The sequence below is a fragment of the Coregonus lavaretus genome, assembly GCF_964263955.1.
Source record: "Coregonus lavaretus genome assembly, chromosome: 30".
Taxonomy (NCBI): Eukaryota; Metazoa; Chordata; class Actinopteri; order Salmoniformes; family Salmonidae; genus Coregonus; species Coregonus lavaretus.
In genome coordinates, this window is record NC_140017.1 from 35549017 (window position 1) to 35557600 (window position 8584).

The window sequence follows — 8584 nt, forward strand, 5'->3', positions numbered from 1 at the left end:
CCACCGAGAGGTGGGACCAGGGTCGTTGTGGAATAGGCAGGGGTTGTAGCTTACCCCTGGGCAAATGTCTGGGCGCCTTACACTGGGCACACACCGAACAGGAGGAGACATAAATCCTCACATCCCTAGCTAACGTTGGCCACCAGTACTTCGTGCTAAGGCAGTGCACTGTCCGGCCGATACCCGGATGGCCAGAGGAGGGGGACGTATGAGCCCAACAAATGAGGCGATCGCATACCTCGAGCGGAACGTACGTCCGACCCACTGGACACTGTGGAGGACTTGGGTCGGTGCGTAACGCCCGCTCGATCTCGGCATCAACCTCCCACACCACCGTTTGCAACCAGACAAGACTCTGGTAGTATGGGCGTGGGCTCAACGGACCTCTCCTCCGCGTCATACCGCCGAGACAGAGCATCTGCCTTCCCGTTCTGGGACCCAGGGATGTAAGTGATTTTAAACACAAACCGGGCTAGAAACATAGTCCAGCGGGCCTGGCGAGGATTCAGTCTCCTAGCTGCCCGGATGTATTCCAGGTTACGATGGTCAGTTAGAATGAGGAAAGGGTGTTGAGCCCCCTCGAGCCAATGCCGCCACACCTTTAGGGCCTGTACCACGGCTAACAGCTCCCTGTCTCCTACGTCATAATTCCGCTCCGCCGGACTGAGCTTTTTAGAATAAAACGCACAGGGACGGAGTTTAGGTGGTGTGCCAGAACGTTGGGAAAGAACGGCCCCTATACCGGCCTCTGACCTGGAAAGGTAAAGAGGGATCCGGATGCGCCAACACCGGCGCCGAGGTAAACAGGTCCTTCAGTTTCCCAAAAGCCCTGTCCGCCTCAGCTGACCACCGCAAGCGCACCGGACCCCCCTTCAACAGAGACGTTATGGGAGCTGCCACCTGTCCAAAACCCCGGATAAACCTCCGGTAATAATTTGCAAAACCCAAGAACTGTTGCACCTCCTTCACAGTGGTTGGGGTCTGCCAATTACGCACAGCTGACACCCGGTCTACCTCCATCTTCACCCCTGACGCAGACAACTGATAACCCAGAAAGGAGACCGACTTCTGAAAAAACAGACATTTCTCTGCCTTGACATATAGGTCATGCTCCAACAGCCTCCTCAATACTCGGCGCACCAGGGCTACATGCTCTGCTCGGGTAGGACTGTACACCAGAATATCGTCGATGTATACGACTACTCCCTGTCCCTGCATGTCCCGGAAAATCTCATCGACGAAGGATTGGAAGACTGAGGGAGCATTCATTAACCCATATGGCATGACTAGATACTCGTAGTGTCCGGAAGTCGTGCTAAACGCTGTCTTCCATTCATCGCCCTCTCTAATGCGCACCAAGTTATATGCGCTCCTGAGATCCAATTTTGTAAAGAACTGCGCACCGTGCAGTGACTCCGTCATAGTCGCAATCAGAGGAAGTGGATAGCTGTACTTCACCGTAATCTGATTGAGACCGCGGTAATCAATACACGGGCGCAGACCTCCATCCTTTTTCTTCACAAAAAAGAAACTCGAGGAAGCGGGTGAAGTGGAGGCCCGTATGTATCCCTGTCTCAGAGACTCAGCGATGTACGTCTCCATTGCCTTCCTCTCCTCTTGAGACAAGGGATACACATGGCTCCGCGGGAGAGCTGCTCCTGACTGGAGATCTATCGCACAATCCCCCCGTCTATGAGGCGGCAGCTGCGCCGCCCTAGTTTTACTAAACACCAGTTTCAAATCCTCATACTCGGGGGGAATATGCAGTGCTGTCATTAGATTCGGACTTTCCACCGAGGTCGCCCCTATGGAAACACCCAGACACCGCCCCTCACACTGGGCAGACCACCCTTTAAGAGCTTTCTCTCGCCACATAATAGTAGGGTCATGGGTCATCAACCAGGGAAGGCCCAGCACTACCGGATACGCAGGAGAGTCAATCAGATAGAGCTGAATCGTCTCCTCATGACCCTCCTGCGCCATCATTTGAAGGGGTGCTGTGACCTCCCTAATCAACCCAGACCCTAACGGACGGCTATCTAGGGCATGAACAGGGAAAGGCTTATCAACTGGAAGGAGGGGAATCCCTAACTCTATACAAAACTGGCGATCTACAAAATTCCCAGCTGCGCCTGAATCTACCAGCGCCTTATGCTGGGAACGAGGTGCAACCTGTGGAAAACAAACAGGCAAGGTTAGGTGAACGACAGAAAGCTCTGGGTAAGTAGGGCGCCTACTCACCTGGGGGGACCCCCCAATGCGTGACCTGCCTTCTCCTCCACCAGGGGACCCTCCCCAACACCTAGCCGCGGTGTGCCCTCCACGGCCACAGTTAGTGCAGGGAACGGCCCCCCTCGGGTTCCTACTCCTCCGTTCTCTAGCGCCAGCACCCCCGAGCTCCATAGGGCTCGGCTCGGAGGTGCTGGAGAGTGGAATGGGCGAACCCCACCCGGGACGTCCACGGGTGGCGAGCAGGGTATCCAGCCGAATGGCCATGTCGACAAGTTGGTCAAAGGTCAACGAGGTGTCCCTGCACGCCAACTCTCGCTGGACGTCCTCCCGGAGGCTGCAACGGAAGTGGTCTATAAGGGCCCGCTCATTCCACCCTGCATCGGCCGCTAGAGTCCGGAATTCCAAGGCAAAGTCCTGGGCGCTCCTCATCCCCTGTCGGAGGTAGAACAGACGCTCCCCCGCCGCCTTCCCCTCTGGTGGATGGTCAAACACAGCACGGAAGCGGCGGGAGAACTCCGCATAGGTAGTGGTAGCGGCGTCCATTCTCCTCCATTCGGCGTTGGCCCACTCCAACGCCTTGCCGGTGAGACAGGAGATGAGGGCTGAGACGCTCTCGTGTCCCGAGGGCGCCGGGTGTACGGTGGCGAGGTAGAGCTCCACTTGCAGCAGGAACCCTTGACACCCGGCAGCGGAGCCGTCGTACGCCCTCGGGAGCGAGAGCCGAATCCCACTGGGTTCCGGAGATGGGACAGGAGGACTGACCGATGGGGATGGTTCGGTAGGTGGGGTCGTGGGTACCCCGCTGGTTTCCCATCGGTGGAGAGTGTTCATCACCCCCTCCAGGGCATGACAGACCTGGTTAATCCGGTCCTCCTGCCCACGAAGACGTTCCTCCATACTTGCTGTTGGCGCGGTCGCTCCTGCTGATTCCATGGTTGATGTGTGATTCTGTCAGAGTGCTGTGTGTGGATGAGTGAAGGGAATCAAGCGCAGGAACAAGGATGACTTCAACAGACTTTAGTAATATCCAACACAGGAATGAGTCGCCAACCCAACCGGGCGGCGCGAACAATTACGCACAACACACAGTGCGGAAAACAAGAAAAAGCGCACGCAGTGCGAACTCTCGAAAATACAACAAACGAGAGAGACAAACTCCTCGGAGGCAAGCTGACAATAACAATCACACATAACACCTGACCCAAACAAACGAAACTAAATAGGGAACACAATCAAACACAAACAAGGGACAGGTGTTACAAAGAGACAAAACCAAACGAACATGAAACATAGAACGGTGGCAGCTAGTACTCCGGAGACGACGACCGCCGAAGCCTGCCCGAACAAGGAGGAGGAGCAGCCTCGGCCGAAACCGTGACAATTTCAGACGCTTTGATATTTACCTTCTATGGCACAACGGGTCAGATTCCAAAAAGCATTTGCTGTTTGCACTTTTTGGGTTCCCAGTTCCACAACTGATGGTCAATCTAAACAAGGCAAAGTCCCACTCGGCCATTCAGGGCGCGCGTGCGGCGCAGCTAGAAGTTGTCTAAAACTCCAGCAGTGAGGTGCAGCAATTACACCACCACACACAGACCTGTGGTTTAATTCGTTAATGAGTTATCCACTTAGTGAAGGCTGACAATATGAGCCCCACACTGGCCCAGCACACACACACTGTAAGCGGCTTTAGCTAGATCGAGTGTCTCCCCTGTGCTCTGTCTGAGAGAGAGATGAAATTAGAGCTGAAAATTAGAGTAGATCAATTAGAGCTGAGATTAAAACACAGCCACCCACTACACACTACACACTACACACCACACACATTACACACTACACCACACATGCCACAAACTACACACACTACACCACACACCACAAACTACACACTACACACCACACACATTACACACTACACCACACATGCCACACTACACACCAGACACCACAAACTACACACCACACCACACACCACAAACTACACACACCACACACCACACTACACACCACACACATTACACACTACACCACACACGCCACACCACAAACTACACACCACACCACACACCACAAACTACACACACTACACTACACACCACAAACCACACACTACACATGCCACACACACAATACACACCACACACACTACTAGGCCTGCTCTCACACAGACCCAGACCTGTCAATCAGTCAAGACAGGGTCTGGAGACACAACATCCCCACAGCTCACCCTGTATCCATGGAGACGCCTCTCTGTCACTTCCATAAAAATAAAATCCTAGAAGCAACACTCAACCATCAGATCCTATAGACATGGTTTAGTTGTGACGTAAATGACAACTGAACCAACACAAACACTACTTTTCAAAGCACCCTCCTATCTTGTTTCTGTGTGCAATGTGAAGAGTGGGAATATTTGTCCGCTGTTCGTTGCTCCCTAGTGTGATCTTTATTGAGCTACAGCAATAACGTGCACTGATCAAACAATGACGTCTGTTAACTGACCCGGCTACAGCAATATGGATTGGTATTGATAGACTGATTGATTACTCTAGTCTAGTGTGAGACTAGCCCTTTGGGTCTCTGTCTGGGCGTGTGTGTGTGTGTGTGTGTGTGTGTGTTGATAACGTAGAAAGAGCACAGGCGACTGGCGGTTACCGTGGAGAAATGCCATCACTGCTTCAGCAACCCCGAGCTCCAGAAACACCTGCTCATCACCATAGGAACCAAGGTGAGAGAGAAGGGAAGGAAGGTTTGGCCCCCTGGGATTCCTAGTGTCAGATTGGTATGAGTGTGTTCTGACCGTGTGTGTGTGTGTGTGTGTGTGTGTGTGTGTTCTGACAGTGAGTGTGTGTATAGGTATGTTCTGACCATGTGTGTTCTGACTGAGTGTGTTCTGACCGTGTGTGTGTGTATAGATATGTTCTGACCGTGAGAGTGTGTGTGTATGTTCTGACAGTGAGTGTGTGTGTTTTCTGAACAGGTGTATCTGAGCCTGCCTGGAGGTGTGTCTCTGACAGAGGGTCACTGTCTGATCGCTCCGCTGCAACACCACCGCTCTGCCACTGGATTGGACGAGGACGTGTGGACAGAGATCCAGGTCAGCCAGGATCTGCCTCTACTACAGCCTAGACATGCCCTCCCACCTTTCAGATTTTCACTGATTGGTCTAGAAGGCAGAGAATGGAGTTTGTGTGTGAAATTGTGTGTTTGTTGGTGTGTCCTACAGAAAGCCATCTATAGAATAGATGAGGTGTCTGGGTTAATAAAGTGTGTTGGTGTGTCCTACAGAAAGCCATCTATAGAATAGATGAGGTGTCTGGGTTAATAAAGTGTGTTGGTGTGTCCTACAGAAAGCCATCATGGAATGTGATGAGGAGGGCTTTTTTCACGTCATTGAGAACGAACACAAGTTCCCCCACTACTTTGTCAAGGTCATTGATTTACAACACAAGTTCCCCCCACTACTTTGTCAAGGTCAGTGAATTACAACACAAGTTCCCCCACTACTTTGTCAAGGTCAGTGAATTACAACACAAGTTCCCCCACTACTTTGTCAAGGTCAGTGAATTACAACACAAGTTCCCCCACTAGTGAATTACAACACAAGTTCCCCCACTAGTGAATTACAACACAAGTTCCCCCACTAGTGAATTACAACACAAGTTCCCCCACTAGTGAATTACAACACAAGTTCCCCCACTAGTGAATTACAACACAAGTTCCCCCACTAGTGAATTACAACACAAGTTCCCCCACTAGTGAATTACAACCACTATGGGGTGCTTTTACTGTCTGTATGCAGTAGCATGTTATGTACAGTGGGGAAAAAATGTATTTAGTCAGCCACCAATTGTGCAAGTTCTCCCACTTAAAAAGATGAGAGAGGCCTGTAATTTTCATCATAGGTACACGTCAACTATGACAGACAAAATTAGAAAAGAAAATCCAGAAAATCACATTGTAGGATTTGTAATGAATTTATTTGCAAATTATGGTGGAAAATAAGTATTTGGTCAATAACAAAAGTTTCTCAATACTTTGTTATATACCCTTTGTTGGCAATGACACAGGTCACACGTTTTCTGTAAGTCTTCACAAGGTTTTCACACACTGTTGCTGGTATTTTGGCCCATTCCTCCATGCAGATCTCCTCTAGAGCAGTGATGTTTTGGGGCTGTCGCTGGGCAACACAGACTTTCAACTCCCTCCAAAGATTTTCTATGGGGTTGAGATCTGGAGACTGGCTAGGCCACTCCAGGACCTTGAAATGCTTCTTACGAAGCCACTCCTTCGTTGCCCGGGCGGTGTGTTTTGAATCATTGTCATGCTGAAAGACCCAGCCACGTTTCATCTTCAATGCCCTTGCTGATGGAAGGAGGTTTTCACTCAAAATCTCACGATACATGGCCCCATTCATTCTTTCCTTTACACGGATCAGTCGTCCTGGTCCCTTTGCAGAAAAACAGCCCCAAAGCATGATGTTTCCACCCCCATGCTTCACAGTAGGTATGGTGTTCTTTGGATGCAACTCAGCATTCTTTGTCCTCCAAACACGACGAGTTGAGTTTTTACCAAAAAGTTCTATTTTGGTTTCATCTGACCATATGACATTCTCCCAATCCTCTTCTGGATCATCCAAATGCACTCTAGCAAACTTCAGGCGGGCCTGGACATGTACTGGCTTAAGCAGGGGGACACGTCTGGCACTGCAGGATTTGAGACCCTGGCGGCATAGTGTGTTACTGATGGTAGGCTTTGTTACTTTGGTCCCAGCTCTCTGCAGGTCATTCACTAGGTCCCCCCGTGTGGTTCTGGGATTTTTGCTCACCGTTCTTGTGATCATTTTGACCCCACGGGGTGAGATCTTGCGTGGAGCCCCAGATCGAGGGAGATTATCAGTGGTCTTGTATGTCTTCCATTTCCTAATAATTCAAACCAAGCTACTTACCTATTGCAGATTCAATCTTCCCAGCCTGGTGCAGGTCTATAATTTTGTTTCTGGTGTCCTTTGACAGCTCTTTGGTCTTGGCCATAGTGGAGTTTGGAGTGTGACTGTTTGAGGTTGTGGACAGGTGTCTTTTATACTGATAACAAGTTCAAACAGGTGCCATTAATACAGGTAACGAGTGGAGGACAGAGGAGCCTCTTAAAGAAGAAGTTACAGGTCTGTGAGAGCCAGAAATCTTGCTTGTTTGTAGGTGACCAAATACTTATTTTCCACCATATTTTGCAAATAAATTCATTAAAAATCCTACAATGTGATTTTCAGGATTTTTTTTCCTCAATTTGTCTGTCATAGTTGACGTGTACCTATGATGAAAATTACAGGCCTCTCTCATCTTTTTAAGTGGGAGAACTTGCACAATTGGTGGCTGACTAAATACTTTTTTTCCCCACTGTATGTCCGCTGTATCACGCTAACCCTTCTCACTTCTTTCCCTCTCCTTCTCTCCCCCTCCTCCTCTCCCCTCTCTTCAGGAGATAGTTGGGGGGATGTTGGACGTGGAGCCGAGGATATGGAGGAAGTCCATCAGAGAGAACTTTGACGACCAGCAGAAGAAAGTCCTTGAGTTCTGCCAGTGGTGGAAACCCTTTGACTGCACCAAGACGGACAGCTGAACCAGCCAACCAACATGTCTCAATAAACCCCTATCCCCTTTTACATCTGAAAATATACAAGTAGATGTAACTGCAAGCAGTATGGTGTTAGCCCCGCCTTGTCCTCTGATTAGTTAAGACTAAGAGGAGTCTCTGACGTTCTGCTTTATAATCCTCTATGATCCTGTCAACACGTTGTTTTGCTCCCAGATTATTTGGATTAAATAAGGGCAGAAAGCCATAAAAAAACGACTATTTTAAAAGCTGATGTACAATTGTTGTGTATGTGGTATATGTTGTTTTTACTGTGTTAAAAATAATTAATGACGCATTCTGTTCTTTACATTTTAGTCAATTAGCTGACGTTTCCTATCCAGAGCGACTTACAATTAGTGCATTCATCTTAAGATAGCTAGGTGAGACGACCACGTGTCACAGTCGTAGTTAGAACATTTTCCCCTCAAAGTACAGTGCGAGTAAGAAAAGACAAGTGCAGGTTAATTTTAATTTATTTTGATTTGCTGCTTTGTCATCAGGTAACTTGCAAACACCAAAAACACAGCCAAATGCACACACACACACACACACTTTTACTTGTGGGTAATCTGCCAAACCTGACCCAGCAGCTGCCCTCATCATTCAGACACTAGATTGGTCTAGACATGAATAAACCTCTGGCTCCTAATACTGTCCCCTGAAAGACCCCACTCTCTATTACTCTCTCTCTCTCATCTCATCTCCCTATCCTCTCCTA

General features: G+C 49.4%; 1 pseudogene across 1 annotated transcript in view; it reads left to right on the plus strand.

The window, feature by feature from the left end:
* LOC311106240 overlaps positions 1 to 7851 on the plus strand; it is a 48019-nt pseudogene extending 40168 nt beyond the window's left edge. The window contains exons 10-13 of the transcript in view: positions 4862 to 4960; positions 5213 to 5329; positions 5583 to 5663; positions 7711 to 7851. The product of the transcript in view is annotated as an uncharacterized misc_RNA (transcript). The remainder of the gene's footprint in view (positions 1 to 4861; positions 4961 to 5212; positions 5330 to 5582; positions 5664 to 7710) is intronic.
* The last annotated feature ends 733 nt before the right edge of the window (positions 7852 to 8584 follow it).